The sequence below is a fragment of the Pyxicephalus adspersus genome, chromosome 11 (genome assembly GCF_032062135.1).
Source record: "Pyxicephalus adspersus chromosome 11, UCB_Pads_2.0, whole genome shotgun sequence".
Lineage (NCBI taxonomy): Eukaryota > Metazoa > Chordata > Amphibia > Anura > Pyxicephalidae > Pyxicephalus > Pyxicephalus adspersus.
In genome coordinates this window covers 21,415,213-21,430,162 of record NC_092868.1, presented here as the reverse complement: position 1 = coordinate 21,430,162, position 14,950 = coordinate 21,415,213, and the positions used below count along the sequence as shown (strand labels likewise).

General features: G+C 43.1%; 1 long non-coding RNA gene across 1 annotated transcript in view; it reads right to left on the bottom strand.

Moving 5' to 3' along the window:
• The window catches only part of LOC140340515 (uncharacterized), a 127,430-nt gene extending 113,750 nt beyond the window's left edge, over positions 1-13,680 (bottom strand). The window contains exon 1 of the long non-coding RNA XR_011922660.1: positions 13,620-13,680. This is a non-coding gene — a long non-coding RNA (uncharacterized lncRNA). The remainder of the gene's footprint in view (positions 1-13,619) is intronic.
• Positions 13,681-14,950: the final 1,270 nt, after the last annotated feature.

The following is a 14,950-nucleotide window of genomic DNA, read 5'->3' as shown; positions in this document are numbered from 1 at the left end:
GGCACTGGAGGTAATTGACCTCTAGTGCCGCAGATCACACACTGTTAATGAATGCGACTGCGGCCGCATTCATTGAAAGATCCCAAGCACTAGAGGTTAATTACCTCTAGTGCCGCAGATCGCAAATGGATCTCAATTAATGCAACCCCAGCCACATTCATTGAAAAGATCCCCACGGCACTAGAGGCTAAATGGGGACAAGTTTCGTCACTCATTCACCTCTAGTGCTCTGTGATTGGCTGGGGAAAGGAAAATCCTAATGACGGCTGAGCTTTAGGATTCTCTGTCATTGTGGGATAACCTGTAAAAAAATAAAAGTTAGTTACACAAATAACACACATTCAATAAATTACTTTACCATTATTTTTTACACATTAATTTGCGCCATCTAATTCCGTGTTTTTTCGGGTCGGGTCTATCTGAATTCGAACGGACATATGAAAATCAAAATAGGGACAACCTGAATTCGAAGACCAACACTAGTCAATATATTTTATATTCAGTATATTTACAGAAGTAATCATAAAGAAGTAATTGAAAAACTCAGTTTGTAGATTTTACTTTTACGCTGGTGATCAGGACAATAACGTTGAAGGCTGCCATCACGTGTCTATGCCATCTGCCCTGATACCTTTCTTCCATCACTTTTATATCTTGGTGGAACCTCTCCCCTTGTTCACCAAGGTTTTCTCGAAAACTTTGCAAATGGCTATGGAGATAGTGTACCTTTGTGCTCATAGTAGCACACAGATTTTTAAAGTTTAAGAGCAAGAGCAAGATTTAAGAGCAAGTTTTGCACCAGTTCCTCATAGTTTTGTGCTTTATGGTTAGCCAAGAAGTTCTTGACAACCATCACATAGCTGTGCCAAGAAGCTTCAGTATCAGTCATGTAACTTGTGAAATTTGAATAATTTATCAGCTTCTGAATCTGGGGTCCATCAAAGGTTCCTGCTTTTAATTTTTCAGTACTTAATCCTGGGAAGATTCTACAATTGCATTTGAAGCAATCACTATCTTTGTTCAGGGCTCTAACAAATTGCCTAATTAATCCCAGCTTTATGTGTAGTGGAGGTTGAATGAGTTTTTCTTTGTCAACCATTGGCTCATTAATGATGTTTGCTGCACCTTTTTTCATGTTTTCCCTTGGAGGCTATGTCACTTTTTTCCAGTGATCCTGCTTTGCTCTACTATCCCACAAGCAGATGAAACATGGGTACTTTGTGTATTTACCTTGTTGTCCAAGTAGGAAGTTAACCATTTTTAAATCAACACATATGGACCATTGGTGTTCATGATAGCAAAGCTTTTTTAAGACCATTTTGATATTTTCACATTCTTCTTTAAGTTTTGTTGAGTGACCATTTGGAACTGATGCATAGCAGTTGCCATTATTCAGTAAAACAGATTTCAAACTTCGAGTGGAACGGTCTATGAAAAGCCACGTTTTCTGCTCGGTATTTTGGTACTCCCATTTGGGCTACTAGTTCAGGGATGTTACAGCAGTACACAAAACCTCTATCTTCACTGAAATATGGTAGGAGTGTCGCCTCTCTTGTCCTATAAACCATTATTTTAACTTCCGGTCTCAGACAGTTCTTTTCTTTTAGCCTAAATGCTAAAAGTTCAAATGCATGTTTTGACAGTCTTAGGTCACATATTAAATCATTGAGCTCTTCTTAGGAGATCTGCTGGTTTGATGAAACACTTCCTTCATATTTACTTCCACTGCTAACCCCTGGATTACACAAAACCCTGTATATCCTCCATGTGGGACAGGAATATCAGGGAGTATACTGAACACTGGTATAGGAACATCAGCACCATGTGGCACAGGTCATCTTTCTGATTCCAAATCAGGGTACTCCCACTTGTTTTTCCTTGCGATTGCAACCTTTTACATTCACAGCACAAAAATAACAATCAATATGATGATTTTTGGGCTCTCACCATACCATAGGTACACCAAATTTCAAACTTTTCAGTCTTCCATTTTTCCACCGACAGATACTCTACACAAGTTTTGCATACCATATGGGGAGCCCAATACTTATCTTGGTCCCCCAGTTTAATACCAAAATATGCAAGATATGCTTGCTTCACAAATTCTGTAATGTTTCTTCTCAGCAAAAACAGAGATTAGCCACCACAAATGTAGCAAAATACATTAGGGTCATTAAAACTAATTTTTCTTAAAGAACTCATAATTCTGTAAAAAAAGAAAATGTATGAATAAAAAAGAAGGGAAATGAAAGATTCATGAAAATAATGCTACATGTAATATATAAAATGCAAAACATCAGTGTAAATAAAGATTGATAATAATATGCTGTGTTAAAATATGTGTGCAAACTTTATGGTAAGATCTTTTGAGTAGTTTTTTTTTTGCTGTATACGCTTTGTAAAAGTCTGTTTGTAAGTGCTCTAGCTTCAACTTGGAAGTCCTCACTTGAGGTGCAGTTTGCCTTGCATTTATGTTAGAAAAAGGCCATTCACTTTCATCAGTGAACCTGGGTGCAAACTACTTTACGAAATCTATTCCAGGTTTGCTGGATCACCCAGCTTTAAAGAAAAAAGTGTATCCTCTCTCCAGTTCTTTTGTATTAAATGCAATACAAATGGGTTTGATTTTCCCGCCCTGCCAGCAACGTCCACATGCACCAACATCACCGGGAACTCCCTGGTGACTTATCAGATGCAGGGGAAGAAAGCCAGAGGAAGGAAGACGACGGGGGATCACGACAGAGGATGCCGGCGGATCAGGTAAGACTCTATTTACTATTCTTTTTATGGGTTTAGCTACCCTGAGTGTGGCTTGGGGTTACTGCTTTCAGCATCTTTTTCGTACCCCGAGCCACACTCGGGGTTACTGCTCAGGGGGTTAAATGAGCAGGAAGTAGGGGCAAGCAGAATAGGATGTAGAGAACAATTCCAGAAGCGGGTTGTCACAGATCCCCGGAGGACCAGGGGATCTATGCCTGTGTCCGTACCACCCACCTCACGTTTCTCTGCAGCCAGCAACAGCAGCCCTATTCAGGAATCCTGTCCACTAGTCACTTCCTGTTGCCAGTGACTTCCTTTTATAGGGAAGGTGACAGGGCAGATGGAAATCATATGACCCGCAGGTAAGAGAACCCAGTGCGGGAGCAGAAGCAGCTCAGGTGTTCGCACTTCTGCCAGCAGATGGAGCGCTTCTGCGGGATATTCTGGTTCTCTGAGGTAAAGGGGCAGCACTCATGGGATCACATGACTCCGAGCAGGAAGTGACAAGTGGACAGGATTCCTGAACAGGGCTGTTGCTGGCTGCAGGGAAATGCAAGGTGGGTGGTACAGACACAAGCACAGATCCCTGGTACTCTGGGGATCTGTGACTGTACCCCCCCCCCCCCCTTCTTAGGGCCCTCGTCCGGCCCGGTCCCCTCTGGGTTTGTTGGGAAATTTTAGATGAAAGTTCTTGAGTAGAAGGGGAGCATGGAGATCCTTTAAAGGAACCCAGGAATGTTCCCCGTACAATTCTGGAGTCCAAGATCTGCTCTACCTTGTACTCCTCTTCTGGGGCTGCAGGAAGTGACCAGTGGACAGGATTCCTGAACAGGGCTGCTGCGAGGTGGTGGTTGTACAGACACAGGCACAAATCCCCTGGTCCTCCGGGGATCTGTGACACGGGGCAGCTCTAGAAATGTCTTGTGATGAGATTCAGAGTGAGGAAGTCATTAGTAGGTCGTTGAAAAAGCGAAAAGAGTGGCTAGGGGAGTATTTTTCTACCAGGTCAGAAATGTAAGTGGGACAAAAACTGTGAAGGGATTTAAAGGCAAAGCACAGGAGCTTGAATTTGATTCTAAGGTGAAATGGAAGCCAATGAAGAGAGCTACAAAAAGATGCAGCAGAAGAGGAGTGCTGGGAAGGATGAATACCTTCTGGCTGCAGCATTCATAATAGATTGTAGAGGAGAGAGTCAGGTTAGTGGATTACCAGAGAGGAGGATGTTACAGTAGTCCATATGAGAGATTATAAAAGCGTGTACAAGGAGTTTAGTGGGGTCTGACAGCTAGGGGTGGACATTGAAGATGTGCAGGTGAAAATGACAGGACCTGGAAATGTTCTGAATACGAGGGGTGAATGAGAGTACAGATTACAGAAGACAGTTTAAAAACATATGGGGAAAGGAAGATGGTAGCTAGAAGGTAGAGAGGGCCCTATTTTTTTCAGGAAAAGGGGAATAATGGCATATTTGAAAGTGGAGGGGTAGATACCAGCAAAAGGGAGAGGTTGAATAGTTGGGTTAGTGAGGGGGCCAGAGTGGAAGAATGGTCATGGAGTAGATCAGAAGAATTGGATCAAGCGGACAGGTAGTAGATGGTGAGGATGAGAGAAGAAAGTAGACTTCATCCAGGGTAAGAGGGCTGAGGGAGTTTAGTGATGATTTACAAGTGGAAGGGGTGAACACGGTGCACAGAGACATCATGTCTGATTTTGTAATTTTTATATCTAAATTAAGTGGCTATTCCTTGGGCCTCCTTGATATCAGGATCCTGCTCCCGCCCCCCGCCGACGTCAAGGGCCACGCTACACAGGTACCTAGCCACTGAATCTCTGACGCAGCCGAGTCTGCAAAGATGGTCCTGGCTCCCACGTGGTCGGGAGTGGTGTCTTCATTACAGCCTAGGGGCACTCCTGATCAGATCCCCTCCGGGCTGCAACGATCTGCAAGCCCCCTCTACAGCCCCACACAGAACTGAAGCATAGTCACAGTGTGCAGAAGGATGAGTTCCTCAGCACACCCTGCATGTTGCAAGGGAGAGACTCTCCTACAGCACAGAGTCACTTGCTGGGCTGCTCAGCTCTGCTGACCTCAGCCTCACAGCCACCGAGTTCTGCATTGCTCTTACAAACAGCATCACCATGGCATCCTTCTAGGGCACATTCACCACAACAATTTGGGATATGTAGCTACAAGTAGAAGATTTGGACAATAGGGAATGTCGCAGCAATATCAGAGTTGGAGGCCTACCAGGGGCCACCCAGGCCTCAGATATCCCACTGGTCCTTAGGGCTATAACAATGTTTTAGGCCGACTGTTTGTGGAGCCCCTTAAGCTGGATTGGGACCGCAGAGCTAATCGACCCCCGGGCCCCCCATCTAGACCACTTGAGGGTTCCACCAGGAACATGAGGACTATTGATTTTGATGGTTCCACTATCCAGCTGTTTCTGGATATCTCATGTGCTACTCTCCAACACCATCACAAGCTGCAACTTCTACTCCCCCTTATACGTGACCACTTCATTTCCAATATATGGGGATTCCCCTTCAGCCTGATGGCTGTCATTGTTGGGGAGACAGGGCCACTAGTTGGCGCAACAGCTTGCACAAAAGTAGTGTGAGCCCCGAGAAGGGCCAAGGCACAAAGTCTAAGGGGCAACCAGGTCTTCTCCAGAGCCTCTAGTGGTAAGGATGTTCCGCTGCTGGTTACCATCAGGTACGGTCCTTGGGCACACCCAGGTAAGCGGAAATGTACACTGTACAAAATCACTAAGCAGAAAGATTGTCAAGGAAGGCTGGGGTCAAGGCAGGCAGCAAGCAAGAGAGGTCAGGTCACAAGCTAGGGATCAAATACCAGGGATCTTGGAAATAGACACCGGTGACACAGGGACCACTGCAGACACAGGAAGCAACAGGAGGCACAAGTGACTCAGGAATATCTACAGACAGAGAGGAACACTGAACAGCACAAAGAGAACATCTTAGGAAAAAACAGACTGGGCAACAAGGGATTACACAGGAACTAGACAGAGGAAACACTGAATTAAGCAATAGGTGTACAGCGCATGCCCAGTAGAGCCAGGGGCTCGTTGCACTAACGCGAAGTGCTGTGTCTGAGCTAGCTAAATAGCCAGGGATGATTAGTAGGCTATTTCCTGTTTGGCTAGTGGGATAGGCGAAACAGATAAACTTAGGAGCACAGGCACACCCACAGTCAGAACTGCTCATTAGTAAAGAAGAGGTAAGTGTGACAATGGCCAGGAAGGATGGTAGAACAACTACTCTCAAGCACCCAGAGGACTTATCCAGGTTTTACTCAGGCCTTGGCATTCGGTGCCCTACTATCCCAGGTTGGGTACCCCTACCTATGACGCCTGCTCTGGCTGGCCGGAAGTCAGCAAATGACAATGATCTCCGCGGTAAGATACATCTGCCTCACCACGGATCTTCTCTGGCCTGGGCGGCCACCCCTCCTAAAGAAACTGAATCACCTCAATGCAATATCCTTTTTTTATACTTTTCTTTTGTCTCTCATGTTGTTTTACTTCATACTACTATTTTAAACAAGACAATATATTGCTTGATTGCTACTAGTGTGTTAATTTGATATGTTTATTCATGTGATGCTTTATTATGCTATCTAGATTTTCCCTCCTAACTGGGAGTGCTGGCTGGATTAGGAATTGGTTGGTTTTGGTTGTGGACATGCCTAGCGTTATCACTGGCCCTCTGACTATGTTTCCCATGTAGATTTCTCTCTTGCACTCCTTTTTTTAGTCCTCAGATATAGCTACATTCCGACAGACTTAGGGCATTAGGGAGATTCTTCCCGATCTAGGTTGGGGTATGTCAAGTTATCTGGTTATTGTTTGTATATGTAAATTTATTTTGATAGCCTATCCCCCTGCATATGCAATTGTGGATCCGCAATTCCTATACACTAACCTAATTGTCTGGTATGCTGATTACTATAGAGACATTACCCACCAATTTGAATACCCATGGTTAGATTAATGTCCTTAAATGTTAAGAGACTTAACTTCCCCACTAAAAGAAGGCTTCTGTCCCAGGGACTCAATCGCCTTTCTGCAGGAGAAACACCTTGATCACACGAAAACCTCTAATTTCCTTAGGCGTTACAATCCCATAGTTCTCCCCAGAAGGTTTTAGCCGATTGCTCCGCCCAGCTGCTGGGAATACCCTGCCCACCTCTCCTGGGCAGCTCTCATCAGGCTGCTCTGTGCTCAGCTGTCATCCGTTCAGAGGAATGCTGCTGCGATGAGAGGTGAGCACACAGTTCAGCCTTCATGTGAATGAGACACAGGCAGCCCTGCCCCCATCTAATAGCAGGAGCTGGAATTTCTATCTAAAAAAAAAAAGCTGCCTGTGAAATGTTGTCACTACTATAGCTGTGTGTGAAGTCTGCATGTCCTTCTGCATCCTTACAGCTCTTTGTGTGTACAACCCTCCATATCTCCTAAACTGTATGTCACAATTACTTTAATTGTTCAGGGTGCACTGGGGACCCTCATAGATAATAGTTACTACAATTTCAGCACCCCAGCTTTAAAGGATTTCAAGATATAGGGTCACAAATGTACACAGTTATGAAAATTGAACATTGGGGTTGCTGTTTCAGAGGAAAGTGCAACTAGGAGTCCTAAATTGAAAATGCAAATTGCAGGCCCCGGGGCCACTAACATTCTGAACTTTATTTGGGGAATGGGGAGGTGTAAGAAACCAAAAATATAGGTACAAGTGGGGAACATCTGTGGTTAACATCCGCTAAAACTTCATCACTGATAATGATATGGCATCATTAGAACATAAACTCTGCCCACTAAAGTTTAATGGGGTTGAGGTACAGGAAGGGTACAATCATGTGTAACAACGAAGTGGACAGTTTTTTTTTAATGTTGTAATGATGCCATGGTGATGAAAGGTGGCATCACATGGCAAAACATCACATGGCCCCAAGATAACGCGGGGTTTGCTATGTCCTGGTATATTTTTCCTGACGACCTCCTATGGTCTGGGCCACTCCGGTACTAGAGATTTATGATGTAATTAGTTTGGGTCGGACAATTTTGTGAGGGCCGGTGGGTGGGTGTCTAAAGAGACACTGTACTAAGGAGAATATATGTTATTTCTGTGTTATATGCTCCAATGTTAAATGTTATGTTGTTGACTTCCTCATGTATGTCATAATGTGTTTCAGAAGTTTTGATATAGTATTGGCCTTTCCCCCGAGTAGGTACACCTACAAAACTTGTCTTATCCTCCTCCGCCTTTTTTCTGCCACATCACCCCACATAGGTGAACCGCCGGTAAAGGCAGCAAATAAAGTTAAACCTTTTCTTAGTAGTCCCCCTTAGACGGCTGGGAATTAGCCCCACCCAGCCGACTGTAGCCCCATACCCCCCTTACCGGCCATCCCTGCCCAAGTCCTCAGATCCTGACTGGCCTAATCTGCTTACCCCGACACATGGAATTCCGAAAAGGATCCAGTCATCTTTTCCTTTCAGGTTAGTTGGCTGGTCCTTTAAGGAATATATCACGATGCCAAAGATATACCTACCCAGTCACGCACCACACAAGGGTTGACAATTCGTACCCTTAATGCCAAAGGACTTAACGGTCCTATGAAGCGCTCCCAACTCCTGTATGGTCAACATAAAGCTAGAGCCCATATCTTATTGCTCCAAGAAACACATTTCCACTCTCAAAAGATACCCCTAATACGCAATCACTACTACCCTACTTGGATACATAGTTCCAATCCTGAAGGCAAAACAAAAGGGGTGTTCATAGCCTTCCATAAGTCACTTCCTGTTCGGGTACTGGACACTTGCATAGACCCAACGGGTAGATATGTATTTGCTAAAATATCCCTATGGGACAAGAAATATACCATTGCATCAATTTATTCCCCTAATCAACAGCCGACGCTAGCGGCGGTTCAGTATTTGACTAAGCTACTTTTATGATACTTTTGCGGAAGGCACCCTGATAATCGGAGGTGATCTTCGATTTCCTTTAGACCCCAGGATAGACACATCAACAGGCAAATCCTCAATATCTTACTCAAAATTAAATGCTTTCAAGGCCAAATTATACGACCTCCAAATCTTAGACGTGTGGCGAACTCTGCATCCGGGTGACAAAGACTACACATTTTACTTTAATCCCCACCGCACATATTCCCGTATTGACTATATCCTAGTGAGCCATAAGATCTTGGATTGGCATCCAGTAGTGTCTATTGACAGTTGCCCATGGTCAGATCATGCCTCGGTAACGCTAACTCTCCAGACTCCCTCTATAGGCCCTCAAGAGTGGACCTGGAAATGCAACGATTCTTTAAGGACCCAGTCTGCGAGGGGGCAGTATTGGATACTATCAAACATTTTCTGAAAGACCATGAGCTGGATGCCACCTCCCTTTCCTTTCAATGGGGCGCACTTAAGGCAGTCCTACATGTGGTGCTGATCCAAAAGGGAGCGAAACTTAAAAAAATCAGATCTCAGGATATAGCTAATACGGTCAACAAAATACAGAAGCTAGAATGACTACATAAAAATAAAATGACCTCAGACGTGTTTACTGAATTGACCTCTGCCAGGAGACATCTCCTGCAACAATATGACTTAGCCCATCAAAAGTATAGAGACAAATATTGAAAATCTTACTATCAGTACGGGGAAAAATGTGGCCGATTACAAGCGAGGGGGCTTCACCCAAGACCAGCAGCTGCGTATATCCCACATATTCGGAACACAAAGTGTAATATTACTGCTATACCCCAAGAAATATTGAAGACATTTCAACAACACTATTCAGATCTGTATAATATCCAAAATACGACGAACTCAGCCCTATCCCTTCGGGATTACATAGCTTCTGCAGCATTACCAGAGTTGGATCCAGAAGTGTCTACTAGTTTAGAATCTGCTTTCACGGAGGAGGAAGTGTCGTCGGCGATTAGAAATACTCCCCTAAATTCTACAAAACGCATGCAGAAGCTCTTGTTCTATTTCTGACAAGGGTTTTTCATCCATAGTAGATGACACTTTCTTCCCCACCCAAAGCCTCGAGGCCCATATCACAGTTCTCCCTAAACCTGCCAAAGATCATTCGCTATGCTCGAACTACAGGCCAATTTCATTATTTAACCTGGACGCAAAACTAATCTCTAAATTGATAGCCAACCGATTATCTCCGTATTTGCCCGATTTGATCCTTACCGACCAGGTTGGTTTTATCAGCGGGAGGGAGGCTAGAGATAATACGATCAAAACCCTGCTGGTCACCCATGCTGCCAAAACATCACAGACCCCTATGTGTCTGTTATCTGTGGATGTGGAGAAGGCTTTTGATAGGGTTAACTGGGCCTTCATGTATCAGGCGCTGAGTCAGATAGGCTTGGGGCCACATATGATAGGTGTCTGTCCGCTCCCTTGCCTATTCTTAATGGCACCAAGCAGGGATGTCCACTATCACAACAGAGACAGGAAAAGCTGGGTTCTCCTGGAGAACTTCTTATCCCCCATTGACCTTCCATCCCTATTGTGGGTTGACAGGTCTGCATTACGTATACAACAGCTACTTCCAATTGTTACCTCAGACCTACTGAAAGTCTGGGACGGCCTCACTAGAGCTGGCCATGTGTCCACTAAGATAGGCCCCATGACTCCCCTATTCGACAACCCAGCGTTCCCCCCGGCACTGAATGTCAGTAAATTTCTATCTTGGACGGCTCAGGACAATAGGCAGGTATACATTGTATTGCAGAATGGGAGACCGCCTCCGTTCTCGTCTTTAGACGCCGAGATGCAGAGGAAGCCGAACGCGTGGATGTCCTATAACCAGCTATCATCCTTTTTATCAATACTTCTCAACACATACACCATACACAGAAACCGTACAGCGTTTGAAACCTTACTGAGCGCTACAAGTAGGCCAGACCACGTTGTTTCCCAGTTGTATGAAATGTTGGCTAGAATATCGGCTAACAATGCTCCCACCTACACGAAATATAGGGAAACAGAATTGGGGTCCCCTATATCTCCTCTGGAATGGGAAAAGGTTTTTATACTGACCCATCAAATGGAACTCCTGTGTAAGGCCCAGGAGACCAAAAATTAAATTTTATCCAGATGGTATATATGCCCAACAGATATACACTGGATGTCTCCCTCCACCTCTGACAAGTGCTGGCGCTGCCACACTCAGCGGGGTACTATGCTACATATCTGGTGGGAATGCCTGGAACCCATAGCCTCTGGGATCAGATCACCGATTTATGTAACAAAGTGACTGGTTCGGATATAACGATGTCACTTAAAATATCTTTACTATCTATCCTTCCTGGGTTTATAAAGGCTAGTAAACGGGACGTACTTAGGCATTTTCTTACTGCGGCTAGGACAATTATCCCTAGAAAATGGAAACAATCCACAGCGCCATCCATGAGGGACTGGCTTGCGGAATTAAAAAAGATACAAAGTATGGAATAATTGGTTGCAGAAGATGAGAATAAGATGGAGCAATACAAGATGACATGGTCCGTATGGGACTGGTTTAAAGAATCGCCCCAATTCAAATCGCTTTGGCCATAAGCCTACAGAAAAACAAGGGCGTATAAAAGAATGAATTCAGTGTTACTACTTTGCAGATTGGGAGAGCGGGCATATATTAGGCCAGTCAGGCACCCCCATACCCCTAATCCCACACCTACCTCTGCCCCAAGGTTATCCCCCCTATTTATGTGTTATCCAAACAGGGGTCTTTGTGGCATATCCAGGTTTACCCTGGATGGGTAAAAAGAATAACAACGAGGCTCTCATGGTTCAATTTTTTCTGTTTTTATGAGAAAAATGTTTGTTGGTACGGTATCCTTAGATCCCTAATATTTACTATATTCTTTCACCTGGTTTAAAAGCTTTGTTTTGTTTTTTATATTTCCCCCTTTGCTTTTCCCAGGTTCTTCCCTAGATTCCCCCATAGTTGTCCCCACTCCATATTGACAATGGTTTATATATGAAAGGCGACACCTGTATTATGCTGTTTTCTTGTATATGCAGGGGTTCTTGCCCCTATTTTTCGTTCTTTTGTTTGTGTCCCTTTTTCGTTATGTATGTTTTTGTAATGTTGAAAACCAATAAACTGATTGAAAGAAAAAAAAAACCTACCCGTCCAGAAGGCCCTGGGACCAGATGGATTCCCATAGGCCTATTATAAAATGTTCTTACCTACCCTAGTGCCACATCTAACCTCACTCTTCAATAGCTTCCTGGAGGGCACCCCTATTCCGTGAATCATGCTGCATTTTTACATATCTGTGTTTCCCAAACCTGGTAAAGACAAGGCACTTACAGTACCTGCCCATTATAACTGGCAAAGATTAGGTCTGTTTTCTGGAATATCGCCAAGCAGGGGATAACTCCAAGCAGACGATTGATATTATAGACGTCCTAACAAAAACGAACAGGGAGCACTGCTACTTAGCACGGATGCTTAGAAGGCATTTGATTGGCCTAGCTGGCTATTTTTTACACAAACCCTGCTCTGGATTGGCCCAATGGCCCTTTCTCCCAAGCAATTCAGGCCCTATATTCTACTCCAAAGTGGAGGTCCAGGTGACACATGCTAATTTGTCCCTCATGCACATCTACAATGGCATTAGACAGGGATGCCCATTGTCACCACTCCTGTTTGCGCTTTGCATAGAACCGCTAGCTCAGATGATCAGCCAACATCCTGACATCTCAGGGGTCCCCACTGGATCCAAAGCCTATACCACTGCCCTCTATGCGGATGACATATTACTGACACTGCAAATAGGACGGAAGGACAAAAGAAAAAGGTTCTGGCTCCAAGGTAGTTTAATGCAAATATTAATTATGTATTGATACAAGATAGGTTTCATACATAATTATCATACATATATTATTCAAGATATTTCAGTCTGGTTCTCTTATCACCGGACTGGAGTATATATACCAGACATTCAGTTCTAGCTATTCACAATAGGTAACCGTATTAGTCTTAGGTAGGCCCGATGCTTTTCGCCTCAATGGGCTTTAAGGACTGTACAGTCTGCATATAAGTGCAAATAAAAGAAAATTATATAACAATTTTACATATTCATGTATTACAAATAGGTTACAATACATTATTTGTTATAATTGGATGTTGTGTGATATTCAAGATGATTGTATATCCGGTATAGATCTAATATGAGATGCACTAGTTGCATATTTTAGTTTATATGTATATTTCAAACTAAAGTGTATGTTCACTGTATAAATTGTTGCATTATAAAGCTTATTCAACATATTAATCTATAAAATACAACCAATGGTATTGTAGATAACAAGTATTTGTTACCATGATATGTAGGCAGGGTATATATAAAAATATATAGGATGCCTACTAGGCTACATTTGTGTGGAAAATAATAAACAGGTCAGAAGTCACCTTTTTTTAGGAACGTGAATGAGGAGAATCTTTAATAGTATGCTATTGGAGGTAAAGTAAGATAGGGTTATAGGGTGGTTTTAGACAGTAAGACCATGGAAATTGTTTGTTATAAAAGTACCTTGAAGATGCATCCCAATAGGATGCAATAGGTAAGATACACATAGATGGGATAGTACACCCGACAAACCCTGTATGGTGTTGCCAGCTGGAAGATTTCTTTATATCAGAAGATGCTATGAAACAATGTAACTGCTGCTCCCAATATCTGTTAGGGATTGGAGGCTGGTATTAGTAAGTGATAAGGAAAGTTTTAGGTTGGTAAAACTGTATTGGTAATGCAATAAATTCATCAAAGACGGGTGTAAGGAAAAGGGTACCTGATTCTGAGTTCTCGAAGGCTGGTTCCAGAAACGACAGATCAGCATCCATGCATGTGAGAGGTGTACCAATACAGTCGCATTTACTGACATCCATCAGTCGTGCAGAGGGCAGTGTAGGTGTCACAGTCCGCTTAACAAGGCATAAATTCCGACGTATTGACGTCTTCCCAGACTTGTGCACGCCCCGTAGGGTGTGCATGTGTCAGGGATACGTAAGAGAGGGGATTCCTCATAACGTGCGGGGACTACCGCATATGTCCTCATGTAGTCCCCGCACGTCATGAGGAATCCTGTTTATTATTTTCCACACAAATGTAAGTAGCCTAGTAGATGCCCTATATATATTTTTTTATATATACACTATTTGCATACCATGCTATCAAAAGTCTATTTAATTATTTGTTATCTACAATGGCAATGCGAATTAAAAAACAGAATAATCTCTAGAGAGATCCAAGTTGTGCCAAGCCTAGATTGATACATTAATTAGGAGAAAAGGATAGACTGTAGATGAGAAGAAAAGAGAAGGCTCTTTTAAAGGAACCAAAATATGTATGTTAAAAATAGTAACAATTTTATTAGAAATATCCAAAAATTATTATTAAAATCACGGTCAAACAAATGTTAGCTTATAAAACCAAATTTGAGAGGTCAATATAAGGCCCTGGTCATTACCAGGATGCAGAGCCACAGCATGATCCAGAACAGGCAAAGCTTGTCATTTTGTATTGAATGACTGACTATTACTAATACCTAATATGATCGATGTGATCTTAGATACACATTTGTTTGGTCATTTACTCTGATGACAGTACGTGTACAAACAATCATTTTTGAATATATCATTTCCTGTGTATGAATATATATATATATATATATATATATATATATATATATTTCTAATTTATTGTTGTATTGTTCCTCTGTAGTCCCTGTAGTGTTGTTACATAATGCCCTGATGGAGCCCCATGTGGGCGAAACGCGTTGGTAAAAGAAACTCATTACAACAGGTCATTGGACGACTGCAGGCAGCTGCCTTTGATTTCATTTGGGGATACAAATCCCATCGACTGCTGAAATCTGTGCTCAAATATTATTTTGCAACTCACCTTCGGCATCTGGCCAGGGAGTACATGGTCCACCCAGCGCTTGTTCAATCACTGGGCAAAGATAGAAAAGTTGTGGATGGCCCCTATCCACCCTAACTTTCTCCTATTTAATTCTGTTACCAAAATGGCACGGGAAGCCTACTGGGCCCAGTGTAAAGAAAAGTATAAGCTCTATACTCTATATACTCTTATGCACAGGCATCTATACTCACATTATTT